Source organism: Anastrepha obliqua, chromosome 4 (genome assembly GCF_027943255.1).
Source record: "Anastrepha obliqua isolate idAnaObli1 chromosome 4, idAnaObli1_1.0, whole genome shotgun sequence".
Lineage (NCBI taxonomy): Eukaryota > Metazoa > Arthropoda > Insecta > Diptera > Tephritidae > Anastrepha > Anastrepha obliqua.
Genome location: NC_072895.1, coordinates 6,219,428 through 6,232,871, shown reverse-complemented (window position 1 = coordinate 6,232,871; position 13,444 = coordinate 6,219,428).

Sequence of the window (13,444 nt, the reverse complement as noted above, 5' to 3'; positions counted from 1 at the left end):
TGAATTGGACTCGTTCGCTGCTGACCCAAACATCGTCTCGATGCGAGCAGAGAAAGATCTTCTGGTATCATCCGGTGTTAATAGAGCTGGCCCCCAAGGCGGCGTGCTGTCTCCATTGCTCTGGTGCATGGTGATCAATCCTCTACTCACCACCTTAAACGGTTCGGGAGTTTACGCAGAAGCATATGCGGACGACATTGCCTGTTTGGTAACAAGCCCTTCGCTTATGAACATCTGTAGGAAAGTGCAGAAAACTCTGGATATTATTGACACTTGCTGCTGTGCGAATGGACTATCGGCAAATCCCACCAAGACTGGCATTGTCCTCTTCACCAGAAGGACAAAGCTTGATGGGCTCGTTCTGCCTAATCTAAAATGAGTCACCATCCAGGTATCCAAGGATATTAAATATATTGGAGTAATCCTCGATAATAAACTCTTCTGGAAATCACACTTTGAAGCAAAGACATCCAAAGCAGTGACAGGCTTCTGGCAGTGAAACAGTGTTGTTGGAAAAACGTGGGGTCTTTCTCCTAGCAAGGTGGTATGGATCTACATGGCTATGATAAGACCCATTATCACCTATGCATCAGTGGTCTGGATGAGTAGACTCTCTCTAGTGTACGGCCTCTGTACGGCACTGGACAACAGAGTAGGCATCGATCCAATGGTCCCCTTGACTCCATGCTATCCACAGTCGTGCTTGACAAGATATACAGTGTGGCACTGTCAGACGCTCAACTGTAGCCAAACTCAGAAAATGAGCCCGGCAAACACTGTTCTCACATTTTCTCGGATGGCTCCAGGGCAGGGCATGGCTCCAGCTCTGGGGTCTGCGTGGAATCCAGCCGGACAAAACTGCACTTTGCTCTTGGAATGCATGCATCTGTGTTTCAAGCGGAGGTGTATGCAGTTCAAGAAGCGATGAACTTTGTTGTGGAAAACAGATGGAGAGGCAGATCTGTATGTGCCTGCAGCGACAGCCAAGCTAGACTTATGGCCTTAGACAGCCCCACCAACAACAGCTTTCGAGCAGTCAGTGAAGATAGTATCCACCTGAGACCTATTTGCAAAAGCAGAGAAGCAGAAATCACTTCAAATAAGCTGATTTGTGGCCGTTGAGCGATTGGCAGCAAACCCAATTTGGATTTCAGAAATAAGCTTTTTAACGCTAAGGACAATTAACAATTTACAACAATCTCAAATAATTTGAAAATTTGAAAATAGCTTTGTGATCGACCTACAATTGCGAGCACCATTTTTGTTGCCACTTTGAAAGATAGGACTAGACTTAGGTTGCTACTTTACAGACTTTTGTTTTCTACGAGTATCGTAAAAAAATATACTCGAAGCCAGAGAGTAGTTTAAAATAAAGGTAAGTATCACAGCTAGGCGCTAGTAGTTTTTTAACAAAAAAGTTGAGAGGTCGCCTACATCGATCCTAAAACCACCAATACTTTCAATTACAACTTCAGTTGAAATTGTTAACGACCCAAAGTTTAGCACGAACTCACTAAGGCAAGCAGAACCCGTTGAAATGCAATCCTGGTCACTGACAAAACTGGCGCAGAAATACGCGACGAAAAGATTTGTCGAGTCAGAGGCAGATTTTGCGGAATGACCAATGGTAAGGAAGGCATTAGTTGGAATTGAGGAGCACGAATTCCTCTAGTCAATGAAATGCCAAAAAGGCTTCGGATTTGATACGAGTATATCATAATATTCGCTTCCAAACTTAAAATATAGTTTCGGTATAGAAATTTGTTTAAACAGTTAAGTTGTTTTAGAATTGAATTTGTATTTGTACGAGTGCGAATTGGTGGTGAACGAGGACAAAACAAGGTGCTTCATCCTGCCACCAAATAAACAGTCGGCGCATTCGCGTATCGGTACCCACGTTATTGTTTACAGTTATGATTTCGAGAGGGACTTCATTTATCTAGCAAGCCGCTTTAACACGGATAACAATGTCAGCCTCAACAAGTGATACTTTGGAACAAGCAGGCAATTGAGTAGTAAAAACCTCCCTCGACGAGCAAAACTAACACTCTACTCGTATAAGGCTCTCATCATGCCCGTCCCAATGTACGACGCAGAAGCTTGGCTGGTGGTAATAACCGATGAGGCGTCACTTGGATTATTTGAGAGAGAGATTCTGCGGAGAATTTTTGTGCCTTTGCACGAGTTTCGCAAGTGAAGGAACGATGGGCTGTATGAGTCTTACGACGACATAGAAATAGCACAGCAAATAAAGACCTAGCGGCTACGTTGGCTGGGTCACGTCGTCCGAATGGATACAAACACTCTGGCTCTGAAAGTATTTGATGCGGTACCAGCTGGTGGTAGTAGAGGAAGAGGAAGGCCTTCTCTACATTTGAAAGTTCGGGTGGAGATGGACTTCACTTGGAGTGTCCAACTGGCGCCAGTTTGCGTGAGAAAGAAACGAGTGGCGCGCTTTGTATTCGCGTAAGCGAATGTAGCGCTAATAAACAAAGAAGGAAATGATGATTCGTACTAGTGGGTCTAGAACTTTCGATTTGACATTTTTTACTTCTTGTTTGTTAATTTAAGTGGCAGCTTACGGTAGAAATGTTAATGTTAATGCCGCTCATGAAGCGCTTGCTTTCAAATCCATGAAAAGGTTCACTAATGAAAATAAAATCATAAAATAACTCAACAAAAATACTGTGACTTCACTACGAAATGAACAAATTAGTACATTCCACCTCTCCAACCATACATTTGACTCGTCCCACTGTGCAACGAATGCGTTTCGGTACGCCAAGTCCATTTGCACACATTATGTCCTGCCAGCAGCTCTGCATGGACGGCTACAATCTGCAGCTCTCACGTATGCTTGTATGCTTGTAAGTACGACGACTAACTGCTGCAGCAAGCAACACTACGCCACCCATAACAAATATACTGAGTGAGTACAGGGTACTGGAAAGGCGGCGAAAGCAGAATGGCATGGAAGTTACGACGATGCTGACGAGATGCCTGTATGTGTGTACATATGTAGTTGTAAGTAGAGCAAATCACAAATTTGTAGAGTCGGTAAGATATTGGTGCATGTGTGGGTGTGAGGAAACACTAGCGCACCACGCTCCCATACTTAATGAAGCCATACAAAGCTGGCTGCTGCATAGTGAACATTAAGGTTGGCGGTTACTTGTGCATGTGTGAGTGCATGCATGTGTAGCTGTGCGCCCGCCTGACTGACTGCTGGTTTTTACTGCTGTACGTGTAAAACTATGCGAATGTCTTCATTTCACATTCCAACTATGGCTATTGCCGGAGCTGTTGTCGTTGAGGGCACACGACTGACACACTCGCACTCACACATACGTATGCATATGCTCCGGTATACATATATGTATGTATGTGTGTAGGCAAGAATATTATTACAAATAAGTAACGCGGTGGCAAGCATGCCGCTTGTGGAGTTATAAATTTGTACTCCACTTCATAAACATATGGCTCGAACACCTAAATACTTAGTTAGATGCACCACTCCATACGCACGAACGCAAGTGCTATGAACGCTTACATCTATAAAGCCCGCGAAAAAATAGTGAAATATAGCAGCTAAAGATTCTGATCAGGTTCGACTATTTTTCTTCTGTTTTTCCCGAGCATTACTCGGCTTTTATAAAGTAGAGCATTTTGAGAAGAATAAGTTCACAGCGTTTTTTTCGAAGACTTTAATTTAAACAAAAAACGATAATTATATCAAAAAGTCAATCATTTATGTATTCGCCGTTGCTGTTTACAACCGCTTCCCACCTCTCGACCAATTCGTTGATGTCATTCCTCCAAATGTCAGACCTCCAAATCGCCTGGTCTGGTGTCAAAGAAGTTGTTGAGCCAATTTTTAGGGACCTCTTTGTCATCGAAGGTAACGCCCTTCATATGGTTTGACAGGGAGCGGAAAAGATGGTAATCATTCGGTACAAAGTCCGGAGAATTCGGCGGATGCTGAAGTACCTCCCATTCGAGCTATTGGAGTGCGGATTTGACGACTAGTGCAACATGGATTTAACAATGTAGATCACGCCTTTTCAGTCGAATAGCCTCATTCACTCGGGTTAGCTGGGCAATGTGAAGCTCCTTGTTGACCATGGCATTCTTTTCGAGCATTTCTCAGTCTCACCAAATACATATCAAGATCTTCTTTAGATGAAGATCCAGCTTGACTCTTGGCTTTGGCGTACCTCCTGGAGCCTTTCGCTCCTTTCTTTGCTTCACATTGATGTATAGGCATCATCTCCCGTGACATATAAAGAAGACGGCAACCCTGAGTGCATTTAGGTTAAATGAAGCGGGTCGCTGGAAAGATAAAACTTAAACTCAAGTCTATTTTTGCGACAAACTCAGTTAACATTGGAGAGGACTGATTAAATCGTCCAAACGGTCAATTTCAACAAGAATTTTGCCACTCTCTTTCCACCTAAGGAAGAATGGAATAGGAGATTCTCACTAAACAACTTCGATACTACAGTCTATACAGATGGTAGTAAAATGGATTGTTGTATTGGGGCTGGTATATATTCTCATAGACTTGGAATTGTCTCCTTAATACCAGCAGTATCTTCCAGGGGGAAGTACTGGGAATTGGGGAAGCTTGTAGGCTACTAATCGCAGATCCCACTTTTAAGGGCAATATCGCTATTCTTGCGGATAGCCAAGCTGCAATCGAAGCACTGGATTTAGCTACAACAACCTCTATGGTGGTATAATAAAGTAGGAATAGCCTTACCACCTTGAGTAAAATCCATAAAGTAAATTTAGTCTGGCTCCCGGAACACCGGAACATTGAAGGTAACGAAAAAGCAGATGCACTGGCAGGAGGGGGATCTGCCATGAATAACGTTCTTGCATAATCGGTATTCACACCATTAGGTACAGTCAAGAATGCAATTTCCCTAAACTACCTTCGTATTGCGGATTGTAGGTCGAAAGACCAGACGAAATGCAAAATTAGCAGGACGTTATGGACCACCTACAAACTCAAGCAATCGTCGGTATTAATAAGCATGAAAAGACGGGACGACTGGAGACTAACGGCAGTCATAACCCGCTTTTGGTCTATCGAAGAACAAGCAGCCAAAATGGGTATCCATCACAACACATACGGTCTCAGTTGTAAACAACCGGAGAAAATTGAAATAATCTCCTACTTCCTCTATAAATGCCCTCCCCTGTGAAGGACAGAATGTTAACCCTGGGCAAACCGTTATCCGATAGTCTCAAACAACTGTATGGCTTAGGAGTCAACAGCCTAATAAGGTTCCTAAACCGCACAGACTGGATATAGTCATGCTGTAAATAACCATTAAACAAGTTGGTAACGAGAATGTGGCAAATTAATTGGTGCGGAAGAGCTACTTGGACTCTGGATGAATCACCACACTAACCAACCAACCATGACCGCGTGTTGCTCGATGGCGGGCGAGATGCTGAGAAGCAATTTGACGGCGACTTTCTTTGTTTTTTTTGTTGACTCGTGAGGAACCTAGGCTGCCACTTTTTCGGTAAATCCCATTGAATGAAGGTGAATGAGAATCGTTTTATGATCGCAGTTCATTTTTTTCGCCAATTCAAGACTGGATTGCCAAACAGTACCCTTTGGCACACAGCAACCAAATCGTTGTAAAATAAAAGAACATAAAAAAACGCTATGAACTTATTCCCCAACCCAATATTTTAATTTGTATGTAAAAAAACCTCAGTACTTGCGACAATCTCGAAACTTGCACCGATTCCAGTTTTCATGGCGTGCTAGAATCGAGTTTCTACTGTATATGGCGATAACTGTAGAATTCATTATACTTTTATGATAAATTGATGAAACTTGAAAAGTAGTCATACTGTAATTCATACTATATACATGGACTGAGAAGTCCCGGGCCTAGCACAAAGATGGCACCAGTATTATTGCATTTATCTCTTTTTCAGTTAGTACTAACCTAAAAAATACAGCTGTTAAAATTTCAAGATATTCTATATACTGTCAAAAAAGTACCGGTACTTGATCAATAAAATGTAAAATAATTGTTTGGAAATGTATTTAGTCGCCTTCAAAGTAGCTCCATTCGAAGCAATACACATATGCCCACGATTGGTCTAGTCATCAAAGCAACTTTTAAACGCGTTTGAAGAGATCTTCTTCAGCGAATTTTCCTTAATGCCCTCTATCGACTCAAAGCGGCGTCCGCGGAGTGGCAATTTAAGCTTTGGGAAAGGGAAAAAGTCACACGGGGTTAAATCCGGTGAATACTGTGGTTTTTCGATGATATTTGTCGAGTTTTTGGTCAAAAAAGTGTTCACAATGTGAGACGGTGCGTTATCATGGTGCAAGACCCATGAGTTTTCTTTCCACAAAATGGGCCATTTCCTACGCACATTCTCTCTCAAAACGTCGCATAACTTCCAAATAATATTGTTTATTTACCGTAGAACCATTTGGAATGAATTGCGAGTGCCCATCCCCGTGATAATCAAAGGAAACGAGTAGCATGACTTTCATTCTTGACCAACTTTGACGTGGTTTTTTGGGTTTCGGCTCATGTGGATAGCGCCATTCAGCCGCCTGTTTACTGGTTTGCATGTCAAACTCATATACCCACGTCATGCGCTGGATAAAGTTTGGGTCCGAATTCACTTGCTCAAGCGTGTCTTTAATGGCCATAACAACCCGTTACCGAGTTACGGCCGACCTCACCTGGAGAGAGCTACCAGGCGCCTCTACTTCGCGCGCGCCTTCTCCAATTCTGTACACCAAGCGAGCACAGGGTTTCCTCCACCTGGTCTTTCCACCGGAGCAATGGTCTTCCTCTGCGTCGGCTCCCTTGGACTTCGCCCTCAAACACCTTCTTTGCTGGAGCTTCTTCATCCATACGTACGACATGGCCTAGCCAATGCAGGCGTTGGATGGCGATGCGTTGAACCAAGACAATGTCGGCGTAGAGCTCATACAGCTCATTCTTGTACGGTAGTCTTTGCAAACGCGCACAGGACCGAAGATCTTACGAAGAACTTTTCTCTCGAACACCCCAAGAGCGGCTGCATCGCTTTGTGACACTATCCATGGCTCTGCGCCACCTTCTTCCGATGAATTTTTTGAAAGAAATTCAACTCTCTTGGAACGTATCGAGCAGCCACGCGTCTTATGCCCAATTGGCCATGTAAAATGTTGCGAAATGATTCGTGAGACACTCTAAGGTCACGAGCTATCTCAGTCGGACTTAAATTATGGTTTTCCGCCACCATTTCCTTGCCTTTGTTCACGATTTAATCCGTTGAAAACGTTGATGGGCGACCAGATCGTAGCAAATCTTCTACGACGTCTCGGCCCTCTGCAAAATCCTTATACCACTCGTCGACCTGTGTTTTTGATAAATCACACTTGCGATAGGCTTTCTGTAGCATTTTCAATAACTCCGCATATGAAATCCCGTTCAAAACACAAAATTTAAGACAAATTCTTTGTTCGATATTTTTATCCATAGTGAAAATTGCAGAGCACACCTGAGGTTGACTGATATAACTAAATACCAAAAACAGGCTAATTGACAGATTGCACTCAAACTCTGCGATACTATAGAGGGCAGTTGTACCAACATTCCAGCAAAATAAATTTAGATATATGTGTAACGCGCGCTCACGATGCGACACCGATGATGTACAACGCAGTGAAAGTCCAAATGAGGCGGTGACAACAGGAAACATCGACAAAATCGTTTGAACATGAATTGAACTTCGAATTGCTCTTACACCCGCTGTACGCAGACCTGAAAAAATGCTCGTCGGTAAGAAATTTCCCTCGAATGAAGAGGTTATCGCTGAAACTGAGGCTTATTTTGAGGAAAAAGGTAAAGTGGTAAAAGGTCCACAAAAGTGGTGTGCAACTGTTAGAGCGGCGCTGGACTGCTTACGTTGTTCTTGATTGAAATTACGTTGATGAATGACGCTAAAATTTAACAAAAAACGTGTTTTTTTTTGTTAAGCCCAGAACTTTTCAGCCCATGTGCTATGTACTATTTATACATTTTTCTGTGCAGAGTGTTTTAGCGTTACAAGCCCTCGTTCTGTATTACATATGTATGTGTGTGCAAGTATATATTTTTAAATAGTCACACACTCAAATTTCCCCATACATACAAATCTACTTCGTCTGGGGATCCATGTCATCAGCACTAGAAGCAGAGCTTTGCTAACTATTAGCATCTCCTTTTTTCACCTGACCTCCTCATCGCCCACCTCCCGCCTCCATTTTCAATCGTCGCGTCTCTCAAACTCTCATTGCTTTAATTTTTTGTAGTTACTCGGCGGCTTTAGCAAATTATGCAAACTATTTGTATATTCAATGTGCCGCCAGGTTTTTAGTGTCTTTTTTCGCCCACATAAACTAATGACTTATTCCTTTGAGGACTGCGCCACTTGCCGAGTGTGTGTGCAATTGAGTTTGTGCATTCTGTTGGATTTGGCACTCGTATTTGTGTCACGTGCTCAGCGCGTTGATGCGTTGAAAGAAAATTACATAGTCCTTCAGCGACTTGAATGTTTTTCTCAGGATGTGATTAAATTTTATGAGAGTTAAAGGTATTTTTAAATTTTTTGCTTGGATGAGAAGCAAAATTTTTGTATTAAGAGCATTTGTTATTATTACATAAAGTAATATAGAGTATATTAATTATTTCTCGGTTGGGAAATTTTACATACAAGTAGAATATTGTTTCAAAAAAGTCAATCGAATATGGAAAAGGCAAGAAATAAAAAAGATTGAATCTTTTAACTTTTTAATGGATCTAAAGACTATTAAATAAATATTAAGCGTAATGTAAAAAAATAATGAAAATGAAAGTTATTAAGGGTTGGTTAATCGGGTGCATTCAAAACTGTGTTCAAAGTTGATAAATTCAAAATACCGATCCTAATATGGACGTCCATTCTACCACCTTGATCGAAAAGTTCCCTGGAACAACCGGCAGGCGACGCTTTAAGTTAACTTATTTGGGCATCGACATCAAAAACTGTTGAAAACATCAATAAAGTTAAAGAAAAGTTAAGCAATAAATGCAAACTAACCGCCAGAAAGAAGGAAACTGGACTTGTACAGGACTTTAACTTTACTTAGGTATTAATTCAGAAGAATTTAGTTTCTGATTTGGGTTTACGCCGCGTTGCTGCGAAATTGGACCTGAAGGACTTCAATTTCATTTCAAAAAAGCGACTGCATTCATATCGTCAAAGACATGATTTCCTCTGCTGAGTCCGACCCAACATTCCTCAAACGCATCGTTACTGGAGAGGAGACGTTTATTTATACATACGACACGCAATCCAGATATCAGGTGAGTAAATGGAGAGCACCGAATGAACGAATGAACCAAGATCAAACGAAAACTACTAAATTTTTAGTCAAAAAGGGAAGCGAAGCTCACTGGTTTTATGGGTTACAACGAAATTGTACGCCACGAATTTTTGCTAGAAGGTCAGACAGTTAATAACGACTATGGTATTATTTCGGCTTTATGAGAAGTTTGCGTGAAGCAATTCGCCAAAAAACAAAAGGAATTGGGGGAAAACAACCGTATTTCGGTAAATTTTTGAACCGTAAATAAATGAACCGCATACCATCCAAAACTGGTTCAATAGCAACCTGGTAAAAAAAAATTTTAGTGTTTTTTTTTATTTTATTCAATTTCATTTCTTAAAGCGCTGAAAAATATTCAAGACACCGCGCCGCTTGTCTAGCCTATAAACCTATAATAAAAATAGCCTGTTTCACGTTGCTCTCTTCTTTTTCTTTTTTTGACTATTATTTGCATATGTTAACTACGAATTTCGACACTGGCACTTTTCCGTCCACACAAATATATTTTCTCTTATTTAGTTTATTTTTCTCCACTTTTTATTTCTCTTTTTTATATTTTTTTGACATGTACTTCTGGGCATTTTCACTCCTCATTTTTTCTATTTGACTCTTTTACTGCTACTCAATATCGGACATAGTCAAATTTGGTGCTGAAATTGAATTTCGGCCGCGGGACACATTTCGGGTGAGGCACCCAAAAATGGAGTAAAAGAAAAGCGGGAAATAAAATGGGCATTGGAGCGCTCATAAGCCATAACGTCCCAATAATAAATTGTTCGTGTGTGTGTGTATGTGAGTATGTTTGTATGTATGTATGAATTTATGTAAGTATGTAAATATATACATTACGGCGAGCCAAATTTTTTCTTTACTTTGTTTCGGCGACTTTTAATTCCGAAAAAAGAGAGTACGAAATGCCAATTCATTAAATTGTAGAAGACACACAGCAACTAATGTAATGGAATTGAACAAGGAACTGTACTTCGAATCGTCTAATTACACTGTACAACACAAAAAAACATTGAATTCTCGTAGAAGGCAGGGAAACACCATAAATTTATCGACGATTTGAAAGTTCACGTCTGAATTTTACTTTAGAGAGGTTAAAAGTTTGACCATTTTTCATATTATAGCATTAATCGTAAAAATATTTTTAAAAATGGATTTTAAAGTTGAAGAGCAGTACTTTGCGATGCCGTTGTGGAAAATAAAAAAAAAACTAACCTTGCGCAAAAAAATTTTTAAAAATGGTCAAAATCTGCATTTTCTGACTATTTAACCACAAATTGCCAAAAATCCTGACGTGCTGGAACATTTTGAAGGTCATATTCATTTTCAGCACAAAAAAACCTTGAAAAAACATCCATAGCCATCTTAGAAACTGTACCTCGCAGGACTGTGTTATTTATATGTATTTCTCTATTTATTACTTTTATTTTTTACTGACTGTGCAAATGCAAAAATTAAGCCAAAAAATGATTCAAAATATGTTTAAGGTATATTTCGATACCAAATATGTCAAATTATGGGGGTCCCTGAGGAGGTTGCTCTATCTCTCATAGGAAAAAAGTTATTTAACAAAATGTACGCCGATGGGCGATGAAGAAAAATCGATAAAAATCAAAATAAACATAAAAATTCTCTAAAAAAAATTTAATAATAGAAGCAAAAAGCTATTTGGGATTAATAAGTAAAATCAGAAATAAGAAATCCATCTTAGCGCTAAAATTCTCTGCAAGAGATTTGCCCAGATTCGCCAGTAAAATATGTACTTCGATCGCCATTTATTAGTACATCTTTTATTTATTTTTTTATTTATTTTATTTTTATATATATTTTTCGCAAAATTTTTTAAGATTTAATTGAGCCGCCCTAACGTACAGACGATATGTACGTATATAAACGAGGCCGAGAATGCCCAGTACAGGAATACTGGAAGTGTGCAAATGAATATCGCACACGTGCTTGTATGTAAATTTGTTTGCGGACCGTAAGTGGTAGTTAGCATAAAAATGTATGCAAAAGGTGTGAATGCTTCGTTTCGCATTTTTGATGGCTGTGAGTGAATGCGCGTGTGTATGTGCAGCGATGGCCGTGCTTTTATTTCAGCACCGGCAGCACTAACATGATGTGGGCACACACACACACATGCACTCATGCATACATAGTCAGCCAACAACTGCATTACAACAATACGTGACATTTATGCACAGCTCGGCAAATGCGTTTGTGAGTGTGTGTGTGTGTTAGCGCAATGTGAAGTGCCAACACTAATCCGTGATCCATGCATTGGTCAGGCGATTTTTCCATACTTCACAAAGTTTCGGACTTTACTGCTCTGGTTGCTACCCTTGCACTTTTTATTTGTTCTGCACAGTTTTTTATTTCCAATTTTGGTTTGTTTTTTTTTTCTTCTTTTCTTTTGCTTAACTCCCTCAGCATTATAAAAGGTCGAATATTACATATACATACATATATGTATGTAGGTGTGCACAATAAAAAATCTAACTTTTCCAACAAATACAATAAAGAACCGGAGGCGCTTGCAGCATTCAAAAACCAACATGAACACGTCGTTCTGCCATCATTCCAAACATTTCCTTCTACGCAAAATTAGTCATATTTGCCTACAAGGGTTAAGGTATAAATGATATAAGCTCTCCGGCTTTATTTCGGATTTTTCATGTTAGCTATCACTTTTGAATTCCAAATGTCCACATACACTTGCACATACACGAAAAAGTGGTACATTAGTGTGAATCGACGCTCATCCTGTATGTGCGAACATTCGGACCATTCGGACGTTTCTCGCCTTAGGCATTTTTTTGTTCTGCATTGTTGCTAGTTGTATTTGTGTATATGTAAAACAAAGGTATATTTCGCGCGTGCACTGCTAGCAGAGAGGGGGAATGAAATAAAAGCATAAAAGTGGAAATGTATAATAGTATGACCCTGTGCTGTGTAGGGATATCATTTGACGAAGGGGCAAGGTGACTAAGCAACAACGTTTGTTGGGCGAACTTAGGTAAAGTGTAAGAAAAAACTTTCGAAACGAAGCAATTTATATGCTGACGAATAGTTGTGAAACTCGGAGTAACATCAAAATGCATAAATACATACACACGCACACATACATGCAGGCACCGCAGCGCAGGCACGCAGGAATACTCGATTTCATATGCAAAGTCATAAACTTTCTTCATTATTATCTTTTTTGTGCAATTTTTTTATTGTAAATAGACTGATTTTTGTTAAGTGTTATCAGGTGAGATATTTTATATTATTTAAATATATGTAGAAGGCTACAGGGTGTTGCGGTATTTTCGTTAAATAATTCAAATATGTTCGATAACTCACTTGAAAAATGAAAATGTATGTTCCTGGAAAATCATATAAAGCATATTGGGGAAACTGTATGTGGCACGCCAGATCTGGTACAGACTTATTTCGGCTTTGCTGCACGGGTATGGCTTACTCAACACAGCTCTTTATATTCTGCGCCAAATTTTCAAAATTATTTCCGGAATTTGTATTCAAAAAATGAAGGGAAAGCGAACCCCAAAACAAATTCCTCAACAAATTTTGGGAATCTGTCTGAAAACTTGATTTCTAAAACCTTCAAATCTCATTAAAGTTTTTTCGATTGAAAAGTTACTTGTATGCATTTGAGCTTAAGGCGTAACATACGTCCAGCAGCGCCAAAAATGCGCAAAAAGAAAAACTGTTTTTAGAAGGGATAACAATAGAAATAAATATAAAAATGTGTATACATTGCGTAGATTAGATTAGATTTGATGAGATTAGATTAGATTAGATTAGATTAGGTTAGATTAGATTAGATTAGGTTAGATTAGATTAGATTAGATTAGATTAGATTAGATTAGATTAGATTAGATTAGATTAGATTAGATTAGATTAGATTAGATTAGATGAGATTAGATTAGATTAGATTAGATTAGATTAGATTAGATTAGATTAGATTAGATTAGATTAGATTAGATTAGATTAGATTAGTTTAGATTAGATTAGATTAGATTAGATTAGATTAGATTAGATTAGATTAGA